Here is a 22,058-nt window from a genome sequence, read left to right on the forward strand (position 1 = left end):
AGCTGTAGATTTTGGCATCTGGTGGTAGTATTTGTTGGTGGAAGAATAATAAAGTTTCAATGAAGGACTCATCAAATTGATCATATTTAGAAATATTCTCTTCAATTTTAAATCTCTGGTCTTCAGAAATATTTGAGTGAACACTTAATCCAATCTTATATCCAAAGTCCTGGGTTTCTCTGGTTATTTCAAAAGACTGCTTATTGCTTCCTTTAATATGTAGTGCTGAAAATAATTCAGATATAGTTTAAATGGCAGGCTGACTCTAGTGAGAACAAAGGTTAACAACAATTACAGCAACAGAGAGAGTGCACAACATATGGAATTCATCATGGAAGGTAAAGATTGAGCGCTTTTAACAAGAAATAGGCAAAGCTTTTTAGTGGGAAAATATACAGAGTACTCCAGAGAAGATACATCCTGCCAACAATTTGGAGAAGTGCCCAGAATGTCCAGTGTGGCTGTATGGTGCTAAATTTCCCCTGAACAAAGCCATTCAATAAAAGATGGAATAGGCAGCTTTTTTTTAATGACCAAAATCTCATCAAAAATGAACCAAGACGTCAAAATAACTAAGAAATATAGTCCAATAAAAGGACAACAATAATATTCAAGTGACCATAAAGAAGTGAAGATCTATGAAGTAATTTTATTTTTTTAATATTATTTTATTTCAGCATATTATGGGGGTATAAATGTTTAGATTATGTATACTGACTTTGCCCCAGCTGAATTAGAGCTTCAAGCATGTCCATCCCCCAGACGGTACGCACCGCACCCATTAGGTGTGTATATACCCATCCCCTCCTCCCCCTTCCCATCTACCTGACACCCAATGAATATTATTACTATATGTGTACTTAAGTGTTGATCAGTTAATACCAAGCTGATGGTGAGTCCATTTAGTGCTTGTTTTTCCATTCTTGTGATACTTCACTTAGTAAAATGGTTCCAGCTCTATCCAGGATAATACAAGAGGTGCTATATCACCATTGTTTTTTGTGGCTGAGTAGAACTCCATGGTATATGTATACCACATTGTATTAATGCACTCATGTATTGATGGGCACTTGGGTTGTTTCCACATTTTTGCAGTTGTGAATTGTGCTGCTATAACCATTCTGGTGCTAATGTCTGCTTTATAGAATGCCTTTTGTTATTTTGGGTAGATGCCCAGTAATGGGATTGCTGGATCAAATGGTAGTTCTACTTGTATCTCTTTGAGGTATCTCCATATTACTTTTGACAGAAATTGTACTAGTTTGCGGTCCCACATAAGGTAATTTTAAAAGTATTTAAAATAACTTTTTTAAAGATGCCCTGCTGGCTTAATGAGAACACAGACAACTAAATAAAAAGAAAAAAAATGCATAAAGAAATTGAGATTATTAACAAAGAGATTTAAACTTGAATAAAACCCACAAACATAAAGTATGGAGCTGATAAATATAAAAACTGAATTTAAAGATTCACTAATGCAAGAGCAGACCTGATGCAGAAGAAAAAAACACCCCAGCTGCTTAGTAATAGGCCATTTGAAATTATAGACAAGAGAGAGAGAGAGAGAAATGAGCAGGGAGCATACCTGAAGAAATAATGTCTGAGAACTTCCTAAAGTTGAAGAAGATAGCAGAAAATTTAAAGAAGCTAAAACTACTCTAACTAGAAACAACAGAAAAAGACCCAAAACAAGACACATCATAATCAAAAATTTAAAAGATACTAAGAGAATCTTTAAAATCAGCAAGAAAAAATGTGACTTGGCATGTACAAGGGCACTCCTATAGGATGATCAACAGATTTTTTAGCAAAAAAAACCTTGCGGGCCAGAAAGGTATAGGATGATACAGTCAAAGTGTTGAAAAAATGACAACTAACAACCAGAACACTATTGCTAGCAAAAATTAAAATTAATATTAGTTAAAAATTAAAAATTAGTTGAAAACAAAAAATTTCAAAGATCAAAAAAGCTTAAACAATTTATACTCAAGGGACATACCCTACACAAATTGCTAAAAACAGTGAGTTCTTCATAATGAAAAGTAAAATATTAGCCACATAGTTATGTGAATATATCAAGTTCCATGGTAAATGTAATTGTGTGCATACATATAGTATTCTGTGTTATCATAATGATGGTGAATAAAATACTTTTAATTCTGCTATAGATTTGAGTAGGCAAACCCTTAAAATAACTACAAATTTGAGTTAATGGATACACAATACAAAAGCATATAATCTGTGATATCAATAGAATGCAATGTAAAAAGGCAGGGACTTTGTATTCAGTTAAAGTTTTCAGCTTAAAATAGTTTGTTATAATAGGCAGATGTTTAAAAATAATTATAGTAAACACAAACAAAATATCTATGGTATATACACATCTCAGTGCTCTTGGGGTTTTAAAGAAAAAAGAAAAACATAATAAAATATAGTAGATACACAAAAGGAAATGAAAAAGGAACAAAACCATGTCACTACAAAAATCAGCAAAACACAAAGGAAGACAGTAAAAGGAAACAAGAACAAGATAGCTATAAGACTTACAGAAATAAATAAAATGCAAGTTATTCCCTTTTGTTGAGCCTAAGAATACTGAGTTATAGAAATGCCCCTTGTATTTCTGGAGACAAAATTTGATTTCAGAAGTCAAATAAGGCTTTGCCTTAAAGAAAAAATAAATGTGTTAGTTGAAAAGCTGCCTCGTCTCAGGAGGGCGTATCGCTGGTCAGTAGAAGCTGCACTTCAAAGAGACAGTTGTAAACTGGGCCTTTGGTTCTAATCTGTTTTGAAAGACAAGGCAGGCCTTTCCCTTAGAACCAAAAGGTTGCCTGAGCTGACAGGCGTAGACCCCCAGAGATGAGATCTGATGAGATAGATATGCTAATGCCCAAGCCGGGCCCAGAAGGAACCATGCGGTTAAAGTAATTATCACAAAGCACAGCTCATGTTGACTTCTGAGATCATCTCTGTCTCCAGGAACACAATCACCGGAGCCAAGATGTCTCTGTATTTTGCTAAAGTAATAGCCTTATCATAAAACTTAGAAGTTTGCCCCAAGAAGAATTTATAACTCATTGTTCCCCTAGTTAGAGTTAGTTAAAGGATCTGTAGTAGCCTTTTAGGAGACTTTGACCCTACAGCAAATTGCCTGTTAGTATGAAAATTCTGTTGCCGTTGGCAACCGGAGCCTGTATCTACCCTATATAATACCTGTGTGGAGTTTTAGTTGAGAATATATTTTATGCGGGTAAAAATATATCCATCCGGATACCCTCCTGTATCTATTTTCATAAGCCTTTACTTTATAAACTATATCTTTGGCTCTGTGTATTATTATTGCCATTACTTTATTTTTTATTTCTGTTTCCTACTATTTTTTTCATCCTTTGCGATGACCCCTGCCTGAGAGACCTGATCAGAAGAAAAAACCTCTTTACAGGGAGTGTAGCTAACTCCCTGCAAACTGGTGTAGTCAACTTAGAGATCTGATCAGAAAAAAGAGAAAAAAACCTCTTTGCAGGGAGTGTAGCTAACTCCCAGCACCCTTTCAGTATTTACTTTCTCGAAAATAAATTAAATCAATCAAAAGACATATTTTGTCTGAATAAATTGGAGAAATAAGATCCAACTCTATGCTTTCTACAAAAGACCTACTTTTTGGGGGTGGGGGACAGAGTCTCACTCTGTTGCCTGGGTTAAAGTGCCGTGGCATCAGCCTAGCTCACAGCAACCTCAAACTCCTGGGCTCAAGTAACCCTCCTGCCTCAGCCTCTCGAGTAGCTGGGACTACAGGCATGTGCCATCATACCCAGCTGATTTTTTCTATATATTTCTAGTTATTCAGCTAATTTCTTTCTATTTTTAGTAGAGACAGGATCTCGCTATTGCTCAGGCTGGTCTCAAACTCCTGAGCTCAAACAATGAGAGTGCTAGGATTACAGGAGTGAGCCACCACACCCGGCAAAAAACTTACTTTAGATGTAAGGGCACAGAGGATTGTAAGTAAAAGAATTGAAAAAAGTTATTGAATGCAATGTCAAATACTCCCACATTGACAAAATATATGTTACGTCAAAAATTGTCATAGGGGACAGCAAAGGGAATTATATAATGATCAAAGAGTCTATTGATCAGGAAGCTATCACAAGTATTAATCCTTATGCATCTACCACTACAGCTCCCAAATATATGAAGCAACTTTTTACAGAATTGAAGCAAGAATCACACAATATCACAAGAACAGTAGTATAATTTGATAACATCCTTTCCATAATGAAAAGAAGTCAAGAGACAACAAAACAAAATGAAACAGAAGATGTGAACACTATAGATTACATCTAAAAGTCTTATACTGAACTCTCCACTCTACACACTATTTTTAAGCAAACATAGCACATTATAGCAGATAGACAACCTGCTAAGCCACAAAACAAGTCTCAACAAATTTAAGCACATAAAAATCACACAAAGTATTATTTCTGACTACAATAGAATAAAACTAGAAGTAAAAATCAAAAGGAAAGTGATATGTCCACAACTATGTGGAAATTAAACAAAAAACTACTTGAAACACTTATTTTTTCAAAAGCTAAAAGATTTAATATTATTAATATGTCAATGCTACCCAAAGTGATCTACAGATTTGATGAAATCTCTGTCAAAATACCAATGCAAATTTTTACAGAAGTGTTAAAATATTCTAAAATTTCTATGGAATCTCAAAGATTAAAAAAAAAAAACCAGAAGAAACAATATTGTAATAGAAAAACACAGAGGCAACAGATTTTCCAATTTCAAAACATATTACAAAGCTATGTTATTCAAAACAGTGTGGTGCCGGCATAAAGACAGACAAATAGATGATTAAATACATTTAAAAACCCAGAAATAAACACTCATGTATAATAAATATATTGACAACTTATTCTCAGCAATTCTCACCAGAACATCACAGTGAGGAAAGGACAGTCTCTTCAATAAATAAGGTTAGGAATACTGGAAATCCAAACTGGACAAATTAAAGTTGGACCTTACCTTGTACTACACACAAACAAGAACTCAAAATAGACTGACTTATTTTTTGTAGCCTTTCTAAATTGAATTTTTACATTTCTATTTTAGTTTACTGTTAGTGTAGAGAAATAGTATTAGTTTTTATGTTGATTTTGTATTCTGTAACTTTACTGATTTTTTAAGAGTTCTAACAATTTGGGGTGTGTGTGTAGTTTCTTGGGTTTTTTTTTTAAATATAAGATCACTTTGTCTGCAAACAGGGACAATTTGTCTTCTCACTTTCCAGTTTAAATGATTTTAGTTCTTTCTCCTCTTTTTCTCACAATGGCTTCCAATACTATATTGAATAGGACTGGGGAAAACAGGTATTCTTGTCTTGTTGGAAATCTCAGAGAAAAAGTTTGCAGCATTTCCCTGTTCATTATGTTATCATTTTTTTTATATATGGCCTTTATTGTGTTGATATACATATCTTGTATACCTAATTTGTTGAGTGTTTTTATTATAAAGGAATGTTGTCAAATGCTTTTTCTGCATCTACAATAGCTGTAAAAAATTAAGATATCTAGCAATAAACTTAAAAAGCTGAAAGATATAGATACTAAAAACTATAAAATAGGGATGAAGAAATTGAAATACACATGAATAAATGGAAAGTTACCTTTTGTTAATGGATTTGAAAAATAATTTTTAAATGGCCATACTACCCAAAGTGATGTACAACTTCAATGTAATTTCTATCAAAATACCAATGACATTCATCACAGAAATTTAAAAAAATTCCTAAAAATGTATATGAAACTAGAAAATGTCCTAAATAGTGAAAGCAATCCTGAGCAAAAAGAACAAACCTGAAGTCACAGTATATGACTTCAAAATTTACTAAAAAGCTATAGTAACCAAACAGCATGGTACTGGCATACAAACATGGATGGATCTAAAGGACATAATGTTAAGTGGAATAAGCCAGACACAAAAAGACAAATACTGTATGATTGTACTCATGTGTGGTATGTTTAAAAAAAAGTTGAGATCATAGAAGCAGAAAGTAGAACAATGGTTACCAGAGACTAAGGGAAGGGGACGATGAGGTGAGGTTGGTTAACAGGTACAAAATTACAATTAGAAAGAAGAAACAAGTTTTGGTTTTCTATTGCATAGTAAGATGAATATGGTTAAGAGTAAGGTATTGTATATTACAAAATAGTTAGAAGACCAGCTTGTGGATATTTTCACCACGAAGAAATAATAAATGCATGAGGTAATGAATACACTAAATATCATGATTTCATTATTATACAACATATATATGTGAAACATCAAATTGTATCCTGTAAATATGCACAATTATAAGTGTCAATTAAAAACATAGACAAAGACTTAAATGTAAGACCTAAACTCCTAGAAGCATATATAAAAGGAAAGCTTCATTACAATTACCCTTTGTAATGATTTCTTGGATATAATATCAAAGTTATCACACAACAAAAGCAAGAATATGCACATGGTACTACATCAGTGTATCCAAAATATCTCAAACTTATTCAAAGCAAAACATGGAATAGATATTTGCACATTTGCAAACATTGCAGCATTATTTACTAAAGACAATACCTGGAAACAAACAAAATGTCCCTTTATCGATGAGTAAATAAAGAAATTGGCATATACATATAATGGAATATTATTTAGCCTTAAAAATGTTCATCTTGACACATATTACAGCAAGGACAAAATGTTGAGGATAATATGTTAAGTAAAACAAAGCAGTCATAAAGAAACAGTCACTGTATTATTATACTCATAAAGTATGTGAAGTAGTCAAACTCACAGAAAGAGACAGTAGAGTGATGTTTTTCAGGAGCTAGAGAGAGGTAGAAAGAATCATTTCTTGTTTAATGTCTATTCACTTTTTGTTTAATAAGATAAAAATGATCTAGAAATATGTTGAAAAACTATGTGAATATACTTAACACTACTGAACTGTATACTTAAAAATGTTTTATATAACAATTTTATGTATTTTACCACAATTAAAAATTTGGCTACCTAAAGAGATAATTAGAAAACTTTTCAAAAATCACCTTCAAATAACAAAATTGTTTCTCTCATAAAATAACATAAATTCAAACAATAAATACATTGTGAATTTAAGACTATTTCCTTCACCACTCACATAGATAGGATAAAGCAATCACTGATAACAAACCAGCACATGCACGTACACACACACACACACACACACACACGCACGATAAGTCCTGAACAAGCATGGACCATATAAGTCCTGAACCATGTATGAGCAATTTTTATAAAGTCAAAACACACACAGATATTTTATAGGCAACAGACATATGCCCAAAGTATATAGAAATCATGTACCACATTATTTTAAGTGTACAGAGCTAAACATTATCATCCATTTCATAATATTCAGGCTCAAAATAAAAAATACAATGCACTCATCTGAGAAATCATACACTCAAAAGAAACACAGTAATATGGACTTGAAAACAAGAATGAGAGAAATTGAATTCTGGAAGATGGCGGAATGGTGGTGACCTCCTGGATTCGTGCTCCCGGAGTGGAAGGCATGGGTCTCGGACTGCCACAACGCTAGAGGTTCACTCCCCCACAAGAACGGCGGCGTGAACCCACGGAGAATCAGCGTGGGACAGAGAGAGAACGAGAAAGGACTGAGGTGATCGGGAAATACAGCGCGAAAAACTAGAGAGTGCGGAGGGTCATCAGAGAAGGGAGCGCGGGACGGTTGTACGCACCCCACCAGAGAGTGGGGTGGGTTCAGCCCCACAGGAAAGCATCTTGTTCCCCCTCTGACCTCCACACCCACTCAATTGGGGATTTGCCCAAAGTCGGCGCAGAATTGCCGCGGGAGACGTGAGCTCTGCAGAGGAGACATTGGCGGGAGGCTTTTTGGACCCTAGAACGCTGTGCGCTGTGCGCGGCTGAGGCGCCTAGCAACTGTCTCCTATACGCGGGCTGCGGGGCTGCCTCCCTCCCGGCTCGAGCAGACGCCGATCTGTCTCGTTTAGGCGGGGCTGGGTTCTCCCGGTCTCGGCTCCTCTGGCCTCTGCCGGTCGCTGAGCGTTCAACCCCAGTGACAGTGCTGCAGACGGGCGGTCGCCATTGTTGGGTTTTGCACCCTAAACCCGGTGAAGTGATTGGGTACCGGGCGGCTCCCTTCCCTAGTCCACGGACCGACTAGGAGCTAAGCCTTTGTGTGAACACTGAGTGGTTCCCCAGTCACGAGAGAGTCGAGCGTGGACCTTGCGGACATTGGGGCGGGGAGGACCATCGCCCACGGGAACTGCAGCGGCTGGGGCGCTGGGCGAACGAGGGCGCCGCTCCCCTCCCCCTATCCACTGTCTTTCTCGCAGAGAGAGACGGAAACCACCTCGGGAGAGGAAGAGGAGCAGCCCCCCCAGCGGAGGTAGCAAAACCCTGAACAACACGCGAAGGGCTCCCCCTAGCGACAGAGGAGGCAGCTTACCTGGCGCTCACGGCCTGCCCCTTTCCAGACTAAAGCTGAAAGAAGGAATCTTAAGGATTCATCCAGATGGGAAGGGCTCAGCGAAAGAACTCTGGAAGTATAAAGAATCAAACTGAAACTTCACCCTCAAAGAGGATTACTAGTTCACCACCAATTAACACAAACCAGATTCCAAATAGCAACATGTCACAGGAAGAATTTCAAACATGGATCATAAACACGCTGAACAGCATGCAAGTAAAAATGGATAATCAACATAAAGAAACCACAAAAAAGATCCAGGACTTGGAAGAAAAATTCACCAAAGAAATTGAAATACTGAAGAAAAATCAAACTGAACTCCTGGAAGTGAAGAATTTATTCAAGGAGCTACAAAACACAGTGGAAAGTCTCAAGAGCAGGGTAGATCAAACAGAAGAAAGAATCTCAGAGATCGAAGACAACACTCTCCAATTAAATAAGTCAGTTACAGAGCTGAAACAAACAAACATGAGAATTAACCACAGTCTACAAGAAATGTGGGATTATGTGAAGAAGCCTAACGTCAGAGTTATCGGCATTCCTGAGGGTGAAGAAGACAATAAGCAAGGGTTGAATAAACTATTTGAAGATATAATTGAGGAAAATTTCCCAGGCCTAGCCAAATCTCTAGATATACAGGTTCAAGAAGCTCAAAGAACCCCTGGGAGATTCATACCAAATAGGAAGACACCACGTCATGTAGTCATTAGACTGACCAAAATATCCACTAAAGAGGCCCTTCTTCGAGCTGTAAGGAGAAAGAATCAATTAACATAAAAAGGAAAGTCCATCCGAATCACGCCAGATTTCTCAACTGAAACCTTACAAGCAAGAAGAGATTGGGGCCCCATTCTCACTCTTCTGAAACAGAATAATGCCCAGCCTAGAATCCTGTATCCAGCTAAGCTCAGTTTTATATATGAAGGTGAAATTAAGACATTCTCAGATAAACAAAAACTTAGGGAATTCACCAAGACAAGACCAGCTCTCCAAGAAGTACTCAAAACAGAGTTACACATGGTCCAGCACAAGAAGGACCCTCGAATGTAACACTAATCAAGAGATAAATATAAAAACCCAGTTATCATAATGGCTCAAGAGAGAAAACAGATCAATGAAATTCAACCCAAATTGAGGAAAAGCAATCTGTCTCACCTATCAGTTCTCTCATTAAATGTGAATGGATTGAATTCCCCACTCAAGAGACATAGACTGGCCCAATGGATAAAAAAATATAAGCCAAGTATCTGCTGTCTTCAGGAAACTCATCTAACCTGCAAGGATGCATTTAGGCTGAAGATAAAAGGATGGAAATCAATATTCCAAGCAAATGGAACCCAAAAGAAAGCTGGCGTGGCGGTTCTAATCTCCGATAACGTAGTTTTCAAATCAACAAAAGTAAAGAAAGACAAAGATGGTTACTATATACTGGTGAAGGGTACAATTCAACAAGAAGACATAACTATACTTAATATATATGCACCCAATCTAGGTGCACCCAGATTCATAAAGCAAACCCTACTTGATCTCAACCAAATGATAGATAACAACACGTTAGTAGCCGGAGATTTTAACACGCCACTGACAGTTCAGGACAGATCTTCCAAACAAAAAATGAACAAAGAAATAGTGGACTTAAATACAACGCTCGATCAAATGGGCCTGACTGATATCTACAGGACATTCTACCCAAAAACCACTGAATATACTTTCTTCTCATCAGCTCATGGGACATTCTCCAAGATTGACCATATCTTAGGTCATAAAGCATGCCTTAAAAAATTTAAAAATATAGAAATTATACCATGCATCTTCTCAGATCACAGTGGAATAAAAGTAACAATGAACCCTAACAGAAATCCTCACTTCTACTCAAAGTCATGGAAGCTAAATAACCTTCTCCTGAACAATCATTTTATAAATGAAGAAATCAAGTCGGAAATCAAAAGATTTTTTGAATTAAACGACAAAGGAGATACAACCTATCAAAATCTGTGGGACACAGCTAAAGCAGTCCTGAGAGGAAAATTTATTTCCATAAATGCTTATACCAAAAAGACAGAAAACCTACAATTAGACAATCTAATGAATAGACTCAAAGTGCTGGAGAAGGAAGAACAGACCGATCCCAAACCCAGCAGAAGGAGAGAAATTATTAAGATTAAATCAGAACTAAATGAAAAGGACAACAATCAAACCATAAGGGAGATTAATAAAACCAAAAGTTGGTTCTTTGAAAAAATAAACAAAATTGACACACCTCTGGCTAGACTAACCAAGAACAGAAAAGAAAAATCTCTTATAACCTCCATCAGGAACACAAAAGGAGTAATCACGACTGATGCCACAGAGATACAGGATACCATATATGAATTCTACAAAAATCTTTATGCACACAAATTAGAAAACCTGGAGGAAATGGACAAATTTCTAGAAACACACAGCCTTCCCAGGCTCAACCAGGAAGAAGTAGAATTCCTAAATAGACCGATATCTAGATCTGAAATCGAAACAGCAATAAAAAACCTTCCCAAAAAGAAAAGCCCTGGACCAGATGGGTTCACACCTGAATTCTACCATACCTACAAAGAAGAACTGGTGCCCATCCTACATAAACTATTCTCCAATATAGAGAAGGATGGGATTCTCCCCAACACTTTTTACCAAGCCAACATAACCCTAATACCAAAACCAGGAAAGGATGCAACTAAAACAGAGAACTATAGACCAATTTCTCTTATGAATATAGATGCAAAAATCCTCAATAAAATTCTAGCAAATCGAATCCAAGTGCTTATCAAAAAAATAATCCATCACGACCAAGTGGGCTTCATCCCAGAGATGCAGGGATGGTTTAACATACGCAAATCTATAAATGTAATTCATCACATAAATAGAAGCAAAAATAAAGATCATATGATACTCTCAATAGATGCAGAAAAAGCATTCGACAAAATTCAACACCCTTTTATGATAAGAACACTCAAAAAAATAGGCATAGACGGGGCCTATCTAAAAATGATACAAGCCATATATGACAAACCCACAGCCAACATCATACTGAATGGGGAAAAACTGAAAGCATTCCCACTTCGAACTGGAACCAGACAAGGCTGCCCACTGTCCCCATTACTTTTCAACATAGTATTGGAAGTCCTTGCAAGAGCTATCAGGCAAGAGAGCAGAATCAAGGGAGTCCAAATAGGGACAGAAGAGATCAAACTCTCACTCTTTGCTGATGATATGATGTTATATCTAGAAAACCCCAAGATTTCAACCAAGAGACTCCTGGAATTGATTAATGAATTCAGCAAAGTCTCAGGATACAAAATCAATACACACAAATCAGAGGCATTCATATACGCCAATAACAGTCAAACGGAGAACCAAATTAAGGACTCAATACCCTTCAAAATAGCAACAAAGAAAATAAAATATCTAGGAATATATCTAACTAAGGAAGTAAAGGACCTCTATAGGGAGAACTATGAAACTCTGAGGAAGGAAATCGCAGAACATGTAAATAGGTGGAAAACCATACCATGCTCATGGATCGGTAGAATCAACATTGTTAAAATGTCTATACTGCCCAAAGTTATCTACAGATTCAATGCAATCCCTATTAAATTACCAACATCTTTTTTCACAGACATAGAAAAAATAATTTTACGCTTTGTATGGAATCAGAGAAGACCCCGTTTAGCAAAAGCAATATTAAACAACAAAAACAAAATGGGAGGTATTAATTTGCCAGACTTCAAACTTTACTACAAGGCTGTGGTTCTAAAAACAGCCTGGTACTGGCACAAGTGCCGAGACACAGACCAGTGGAACAGAACAGAAAATCCAAATATAAAACCATCCTCATATAGCCATCTAATCTTTGACAAAGCAGAAAAAAACATACTCTGGGGAAAAGATTCCTTATTTAATAAATGGTGCTGGGAAAACTGGATATCCACATGTAGAAGACTAAAACAGGACACACAGCTCTCACCCCTCACAAAAATCAAATCACGTTGGTTAACAGACTTAAACCTTAGGTCAGAAACTATTAGAATTCTAGAAGAAAACGTAGGTAAGACTCTTACAGACATTGGCCTAGGCAAAGAATTTATGAGGAAGACCCCTAAGGCAATCACAGCAGCAACAAAAATAAATAAATGGGACCTGATCAAATTAAAAAGCTTCTGCACAGCCAAAGAAACAGTCACAAGAGTAAATAGACAACCTACAGAATGGGAAAAAATTTTCGCATACTACACATCAGATAAAGGACTGATAACAAGAATCTATTTAGAACTCAGGAAAATCAGTAAGAAAAAAGCGAACAACCCTATCAAAAAGTGGGCAAAGGACATGAATAGAAATTTTTCAAAAGAAGATATAAAAATGGCTAACAAACATATGAAAAAGTGTTCAACATCTCTAATCATCAGGGAAATGCAAATCAAAACCACAATGAGATATCACTTAACTCCAGTGAGAATGGCCTTTATCAAAAAGTCCCAAAACTATACATGTTGGCGTGGGTGTGGAGAGACAGGTACTCTCATACACTGCTGGTGGGACTGTAAACTAGTGCAGCCCCTGTGGAAAGCAATGTGGAGATACCTTAAACAGATTCAAGTAGACCTACCATTCGATCCAGCAATCCCATTACTGGGCATCTACCCAGAAGAACAAAAGTCATTCTATAAAAAAGACACCTGCACCCGAATGTTTATAGCAGCACAATTCACAATCGCAAAGATATGGAAACAACCCAAATGCCCATCGATTCATGAATGGATTAGCAAAATGTGGTATATGTATACCATGGAATATTACTCAGCTATTAGAAATGATGGCGATATGGCATCTCTTTGGCTCTCCTGGAGTGAGCTGGAACCCATTCTATTAAGTGAAGTATCCCAAGAATGGAAAAACAAGCACCACATGTACTCACCAGCAAACTGGTTTCCCTGAGAGCACATTTGGGATTCACACCAATTGGGTATTGGACAGAGGTCGGGGCTGGGTGGAAGGGATGGGTGTATACCTACTTGATGAGTGCGATGGGCACTGCCTGGGGAATGGACACGTTTGAAGTTCTCTCTGGGGGGGATGGGGTGGGGGGAGGGGAGGAGGGCACACCTACATGATGAGAGTGATGTGCACTGTCTAGGAAATGGACACAACTAAAGCTCAGACTCGGGGGGATGGGGAGGCATGGGCAATGTATATAGCCTGATCTTTTGTACCCCCTTGACGAGCTGAAAAACAAACAAAAAATAAAAAAAAAAAAAAAAAAAAAAAGAATGAGAGAAATTTTGATACATAAAATACTGAAGATAACATAGATATACTATTTAAAAATAATTCTTTTGTCTTTTCTCTCTGTACTTTAATGGATGCAAATAAAAATAATTCTTTAGCAATAAATTAAGACCCTATCTCAAAAAAAGTAATGCTTTCGATATCTACAATTTTTAATTGCATGCTGCCATGAAGATTGGTACTAGTTTTACATAAAATATAGAAGCAATAATACAGCCTTCTGAAGTTAAGAAATGCTTGGCATTTCCTAATGAACAACATAAATGTTGTAAAATATGGTATAAATTACTGAAATAAAAAGTAAGGTTTTGGGATTAAATTATGCTATCATTTAAATATAGTCTGAGAAAATGGATATTAATTTTAATGATTTCTTCTTGCCTACAATAAACTTGAACTTAACTCCAAACATTTTAATAAATATTTGGTGCCCACTAGTAATCTAATTTGCTTCGTACATAACAGGTAAATTTAGCACTTTATTTCAGAACTTTTGAATCTAAGAACCATGAACAAATTTGACATATATTTCAGAAAGTGAAGCATATAGCAGAGTAACATAAGCGAGATGACAGAATAGGAGGTCTCCCAGTTATATCCCCACAGCATAATGTGATAGCCATGCTCAAACAAAGCAGCCTTGATGGGAGTTTTGCACTCCAGGTCAGAGTTTTTGATACCCTGGTTGAGCCCAAGTTTGAGGAGGGCCATTTTGAGAAAGCCAGACCATGACCAGGTGGCAGACTTGCCAATAATAGTCCTGGCAAGAGAATAAAAAACGACCACATCCCACTTTAACCTAAGCTATAGCCCATTTGACCTTGATCTTGCCACTAGCACCATCTGTCAAGATACACAGGAAGATTCATATCCACCTGAGTCTCAGGTGAACAGGCCTGCAGACCTTGGTCCTATCTTTGGCCACTGAATCAGCCTAAAACCCACCTTTTTCACCTCTCAGCCATGGTATGGGAAAAATCCTGCCCACATAGGAACACTCAGGGAAAACACTCATCTGTGCTCCTGAATATAGAACCACTAAGAGAAAAAAAAAATAATAACGTTACCTTTGGGGCCCTGCTGACTTCTTAAAATACTATTGAAAAACTGCCATTTCGCTCCTCATCACAAACACCCATTCCTGTGACCCTCTGCTTTTGTCTTTGCCTCGACAACTCAATTCCAAAAAGCCAAGTCAGAGCTGGAAATTATTGTGGGAAAGAATAAATGGTGCAGACAAACCCAGGCACACCTCGACCCTCTGTGAAGAAAAACCACAAGATAAGCCCCCAATCTTCAAGTGAAGTAAGGCAGGATTTACCTCCGCCTGCCAGCAAGAATTCAGTTCAGGAACATTCAGCCATTTTTCATTTTGTTGCTCTTGGAATCTTAAATGTTTTAACAGAACTATTATTATTTTTCAAAGGTGGCAAAAAAATGAGTCCTAAAGGACTGGCTTTCTGTAAACCTTAGAGAACCAAGGCAGATGTTTAGGAAGGTCCAGGAGTCTCCACACAAGGGGCCCCTAAAAGCCCGACTAGCCGACAGTGGGTAGTGGGGAAAGAGCTGGCCCTGGCCCCTCCCTGTGCCCCAGGCTTTCTTGCTGACCCTGACAGGCCATAAAACTCCATCCCCAGGGTGGCTCCTCTGTGGTCCTTCACACCTCCCCAGTGAGGAGGAGGAGGAGGAAGACCACCCCCCCGTCCCATTTGTTGCAGGCTTCCCCCACTCCCCACAGGCAGTGGCCCTGGGAGCAGGACTGCAAAGGAGATGGGGACACGTGAATGATGAGCAGGATTGACTTTTTAAAAATATGCTCATGCACTAAAAAAAGTGAGACATGAATTTTACATGTTGTGCGCACAGAAAGAAAGCAGCAGATAGGCACTTTCTACACATCTGGAAACAAGAACATGAAATGCTGAGACAATGCACTGGACCAGACACGTGAACCTGAGAAGGCCAAAGGTTCAAAGAGCCCCCAAGAAGCAAGTGTGCACAAGAGCATGTGCCTGTGCGTTTACACGTGCGTGTGCGCAGTAGCTGTTACCATCCATTAGCGCCTGTCATTTGGCGGATACAGACACATTAGGAAGAATAGAAAGATTGTGATTCTGTTAATTAAAAAAAAAATCTCTTTTCTTCTGATAGGTCATAAGCCATGGTAAATTTTCAATTTAACCCTCCAGAAAAATTAGAATCCTAGCAGGTTAACACAAATCACCTCTAAGTGGGATGTCAGGGAACTTCACCCAAATCATTTCAATTCCTTTTATGTCCCCATAACGCTGGTGCCTGCAGACCTCGAATTCTGTCCTCTTCTCACCACAGAGAGAAAAACACGTATCAAAATGCCTACAATCTCTATTCCTGTAGCTTGCAGAGAAATTAGCAGAAGATGGCCTCACCTTTGTCTATTTCTGAGGGATCTTAGTGTTTTCTCTTTTAATTTCTCTTAGTGTGGTCAGTGGCTGATTACATTTTTATGATAATATTTATAGTTGAACTGTGAATGTCCTGAAGAATGTTTTCTATTTTAAATTGCCTGTGCAGCAAGGATATAGATCCAATTTTTAGGAATGTCTCCCTTCATATTTTGGTTAAACAAGTAACACACGTTGACCAGGTGCAGTGCCCGGTGTGCCAGCAGATGTTGCCCGCCGCGCACATCAACTCGCACCTGGACCGCTGTCTGCTGCTCCACCCTGTGGGGCACGCGGAGCCCGCAGCCGACCTGCACAGCGCCAGGGAGCGGGCCAAGGGACCCTGGCCGCCAGCGCCAAGAGGCGGCGGCTGTCGGAGAGCTCCACGCTGAAGTAGCCGGACACCCTGAAGGCGGCTGAGAGCAGCAAGGGGGAGGGCGAGGAGGGCGATGATGGCGGCGAGACCCAGAGCAGGGAGAGCTACGACGCGCCGCCCACGCTCAGCAGCGCCCGCCCCATCTGCGACTTCCAGGTGGCCTGCTCCAGCAGCCCCGGGAGGAAGGGGTCCGGAAAGGGGCCGGCGGCCGCAGCTGCTACTGTGGGCAGCGCGTCTCCCCACAGCTGGGACGAGGCTGAGGCGCAGGAGGAGGAGGAGGCGCTGGGCGACGGCGATGGCGACAGAGATGCGGACGGGAATGGCGAGGACGACCCCGGGCACTGGGACAAAGACACCGCTGCCACCGCCGCCACCTATGGGGCCAGCGGCGGGGGCTGTGGAGGAGATCCGGCAGATGCTGGAGGGCAAGCCACTGGCCAAGATGCGTCCTGACTCGCTGCAGGACTACATGGGGCAGAGCAGGGCTGTGGGGCAGGAGACCTTCTTCTGCTCGCTCTTGGAAACCAACGGAATTCCCTCCTCGCTCATCCTTTGGGGGCCACCGGGCTGCGGCAAGACCACTCTGGCTCACATCATAGCCAACAACAGCAAGAAGCATAGCACAAGGCTTGTGACATTGTCTGCAACAAATGCCAAGACAAATCATGTGCGAGATGTCATAAAACAAGCTTAAAAATGAAAAGAGCTTTTTCAAAAGGAAAACCATCCTTTTTATTGATGAGATTCATCGGTTCAATAAATCTCAGCAGGACACTTCCTTCCTCACGTGGAATGTGGGACGATCACCGTCATCATGGCAACCACTGAGAGCGCTTCCTTCCAGGTCAAGGCTGCTCTTCTGAGCTGCTGTCAGGTGATTGTTCTTGAGAAACTTCTAGTAGAGGCAATGATGTCTATTTTAATGCGAGTGATCAACTCACTGGGAATCCACGTCCTAGACTCTAGCTGTCCCACTGACCCTCTGGGCCACAGCAGCAGCAGCAGCTCTGAGCCCTCCGTGATCATAGAGGACAAAGCAGTAGACACTCTGGCTTACCTCAATGACGGGGACGCCCGGGCTGGGTTGAATGGACTGCAGCTGGCTGTGCTGGCCAGGCTAAGCTCCAGGAAGATGTTCTGTAAGAAGGGTGGGCAAACCTATTCTCCCAGCAGAGTTCTGATCACTGAGAATGACCTGAAGGAAGGCCTGCAGCAATCCCACATTATGCATGACCGTGCAGGAAAGGAGCACTGCAACTGCATCTCCGCCCTGCACAAGTCCATGCGGGGCTCTGACCAGAACACCACCCTCTATTGGCTGGCTCGCATGCTCAAGGGAGGAGAGGACCCACTCTATGTGGCAAGGAGGCTCGTGAGGTTCGCCAGCGAGGACATAGGTCTGGCAGACCCGTCTGCGTTAACACAAGCAGTCGCTGCCTACCAAGGCTGTCATTTTATAGGCATGCCTGAATGCGAGGTGCTTCTGGCCCAGTGTGTAGTCTATTTTGCCAGAGCCCCAAAGTCCATTGAGGTGTTCAGTGCCTACAGCAACGTCAAAACCTGCCTGAGGAACCACCAGGGCCCTCTGCCCCCGGTGCCTCAGGGCCTTCTGCACCTGAGGAACATGGCAACCGGGCTGATGAAGGATTTGGGCTACTGCAAAGGCTACAAGTACAACCCCCTGTACAGCGAGCCTGTGGAGCAGGAAGACCTGCCTGAAGAGTTGAGAGGAGTTGATATTTTCAAGCAAAGGAGGTGCTGACTCTTTTAGGCTATGACAGCAGAAGGATATTTCTTTTTTTAGGAAGGGCCAGAAAGAAGGAGTAACTGGACTGTGAAGTTGGTTGCCTGGTAGAAGTTAAAACAGACCAACATTTTGTGCCAGAAATTTAAGAGTTCTGTAGGTGGAGGTGCAGTTACTTCAACTAAATGTGTGACATTGAAATTGTGTTCATTTGCACTCTGTGCAATGGTTATGCTTATGAAAATATCTGGCAGCTTTGTGCAATGAATTAATGTTATAAGGAATTATCTATTTGTCATAATATTTAAGTCATAATGTCATTTCAGAATTCAGTTCTGTAGGATTTTTTTCTTTAAAAAATGTATATTCTGGGTAGTTTTAATTGGTGAAAAAATGTAATTGTGATTTAATACTGCATAGTGTTTTGGGTATTTTTTTATATGCAAAGGTCTTACAAGCCGATAAAACTATTTTAAATAAAAAAAAACAAGTAACACACGATAACTTGGATGGAAAATCATAATTCAAAAAATAGAGATGAGAAATAAGAAAAAAAAAGATAATAAAAAGTCAACATCCCACCCTCTAGAGGTAATCACTGCCAACATTTTGTGTATGGCCTTGGGGACTATGCATATGCGGGGGTCTGTACATGTGCACACACACAAAATAACACGTGCACTGCAACACTGTGCCCAGGACTTTGTATACGATGCCCTATTTTCTGCGTACAAAACCCCAAGGCTAGGAAGGATCACAAGGCAAGGAAGCTGGGTCTCCGGCAAGTTCATAACAGAAGGACTTGAGGACCCAATGTGACCACAGTCTCCTGATGTCACCATCCCCTCTGCTCCTGAGGAAAGATCAGGGGACACTTCCTAGAATTTCCTTCCCCATGTGGTCCAGGAAGGAGTCTGCCAGAGAAGCACTGGGGCAGTTGGGAAGAACAGTCTTCATCCTCCATCAGCCCTTGCATGTAGCTGACCGCCCCATGACTGCATGATTTCTGGGTCCTTTCTCTTCGTGGTGTGTCCTAGCTGAGATTCGCAGCTGGCAAACCCGGGGCTAGTAAGTGATGGGGCAGAGGCCAGAGGTGGGAAGGAAGGTGGGCGGGACAGACCCCCTGCCCATAGAGGAGCACAGGGCCCACCACGCACTGTTACATGGGAGTCCCCTCACACGTGTAGAACCCGGCTTTGTGGATGGCAAAGCTGTGAGAATGTGCAATTGGCCCAAGGCCACACACGGAGCCAATCCATGTCAGAGTGAGGACTCAAGCCCAGCACTCTGGCTCCAAAGCCACTGGGGCCCCGGGAGGCTTCCCTTACACAGAAGGCGCCAGTGGGCCTCACGGTGTGGAGGGGAGAGAGACAGCTGCAGAGTTTCAAGGTGAGATGGAACAGCAGTCAGAAGGAATGCAAGGGGAAGAATGCAAGCCTGCAGAAGAGGCAGTCACGGGGGGGGGCGGGGGAGTGACTAAAACAACTTCTAAGGCCAGTCCCAGAAGCACAGGGACAAGATACCGGGTCAGGGAGCCTCCACCACAAAGGGCTCTGCCACCAGAGGGAGAGCCAGCCCTCCTGGAGCTTGCCTTGACTCAGGCCCTCTTCGTAGGGGAGACCTAGATACTCAGTACCTAGGTCTGACTCCGGGTCCCAAGGAGCCGTATTCCAGCAGGGTGTTCCAGGAGGGCTGGCTGAGCCTCACACTGTCCTAGACTTACTGCTTCCTAAGTGTGTCCCCTTGAATTTGAATACTCGTGTGCCTGAACTTTTCTTCTTCATTTTTGTAGTTCTATAATAATTTGAGTCTTTGACTTGTAAAATTAGCTTCTGAGTCATTTTTCCCCCTCAGTGACATCTCAGCATTTCCCGTCTCCTAGCTGTGCAGCAAATGCCGATTCCTGTCCTAGACCAAAGGCCACAGGGGGAAAGTTCTGACGAGGGACTGAATCAGTCTCCCGAAAGTTGGAGCAGGTACCAACAGGAACTTGATCTTTATAGCCATGAAAAGGCAACCTGATTTTTGAAATAGCTATTGCCAGGATCCCAGAAGATGCAAGGTGGGGATGAGGCGCCCTTGCATGTGACACTGACTGTATGTGCTGTGTCTGCATCAACCGAAGGGTCTGTACGTCCACCGGCTCCCCCCTCTGCACGCGTCTCCATGCGGTGGGCTGCCTTCGTCTCTCTATCACCCTTCTCCTTTCCCTTTTATCTGGTCGTGTTCCATCACTGGAGTACAGATTTATGAATTTTAGCTTGGTCTTTGTTCCCCATTCTTTAATTTAAATTTACAATGACTAGAGCACTTAATTTGCTTTTTTTTTTTTTTTTTTTTTTTTGAGACAGAGTCTCACTCTGTTGCCCGGGCTAGACTGAGTGCCGTGGCTTCAGCCTAGCTCACAGCAACCTCAAACTCCTGGGCTCAAGCGATCCTCCTGCCTCAGCCTCCCAAGTAGCTGGGACTACAGGCATGCACCACCATGCCCGGCTAATTTTTTGTATGTATATATTTTAGTTGTCCATATAATTTCTTTCTATTTTTAGTAGAGACGGGGTCTCACTCTTGCTCAGGCTGGTCTCGCACTCCTGACCTCGAGCGATCCATCCGCCTCGGCCTCCCAGAGTGCTAGGATTACAGGCATGAGCCACCGCACCCGGCCTTAATTTGCTTTTTTAAAAAGCAAACAAAAGGAAGTACTTTTTATTAAATAACACTAATTGATTTTTCCTGCAGTGGAAAAGAAGCTCTCCTGCCCTGGTCACATGGCCTGTGATGAAGATGAGGAGGCCTGTTGTCATCTGTGGCTCTGCACAACCTGGGTCAAGGGTACCTTTCCAAAGAAGAGCATTTTGGAGGCATGCCAAGGCCTCGAGTCTTCCAGAACATGAGAGAACTGATCCCATTGTCCAGGTAACTGGCAGGGACATAGATGATCTGGGTTTGTAAAGAAAACAGGAGATGCAGAGAATCCTGTTCTCTGACGCTGTGATCCATTAAAAGAGATTTCCGAGTTCTGTGTGCAGAAATGGTTATCACTTCTGGTGGCAGAAAAGAATAAATACAAGCCAATTTAACAAGATGCCCTGAGGCCATTGGCAATGCAGAAAGATTATAAATCAATAGATTTTTTGTGCTTATACACCTTCCAACAATCTCATTACAAATAAATCCATAGATAAAAATTCACAAAGCATTCACCTTCTAACAGCTGCTAAAGTATTTGCCCTGATTAACAATTTAAAATAATGTTTACAAATAGGAGGCTAACTCTGAAAAACAGTTATTGGTAAACCTCAAAGGAAGGAGGAAGGGAAAACATTACTTCACTTTAGTTTTTAACTTCTATTTAGCATAAAATTATTCAACCTTCAAACTGTGGTAGTTGGTAATGGGGCAGATGGTGCTTTGATGCCATAAGATATGCATGGAGCAACTCTCTGAAACATCTGTTTTACTCAAAAATATTTAGGGAAGACTTTATATTTTTAAAAACCTGTCTATACTATAGCATAGGATATGTTATTATCCATATAAAATAAAATGTAAGATTTCAAATAAATTGCTATTTATTGTCGAGTACTCAGATGGAAACACATCCGAGTACCTGAGAGAGGAAGTGGCCATAAATGTACACATATATAT

The 22,058-nt window shown here is 40.5% G+C and overlaps 1 pseudogene; it reads left to right on the forward strand.

The window, feature by feature from the left end:
* The window catches only part of LOC138378794 (ATPase WRNIP1 pseudogene), a 36,861-nt pseudogene extending 18,433 nt beyond the window's left edge, over window positions 1–18,428 (forward strand).
* Window positions 18,429–22,058: the final 3,630 nt, after the last annotated feature.

This window comes from Eulemur rufifrons, chromosome 30 (assembly GCF_041146395.1).
Source record: "Eulemur rufifrons isolate Redbay chromosome 30, OSU_ERuf_1, whole genome shotgun sequence".
Lineage (NCBI taxonomy): Eukaryota > Metazoa > Chordata > Mammalia > Primates > Lemuridae > Eulemur > Eulemur rufifrons.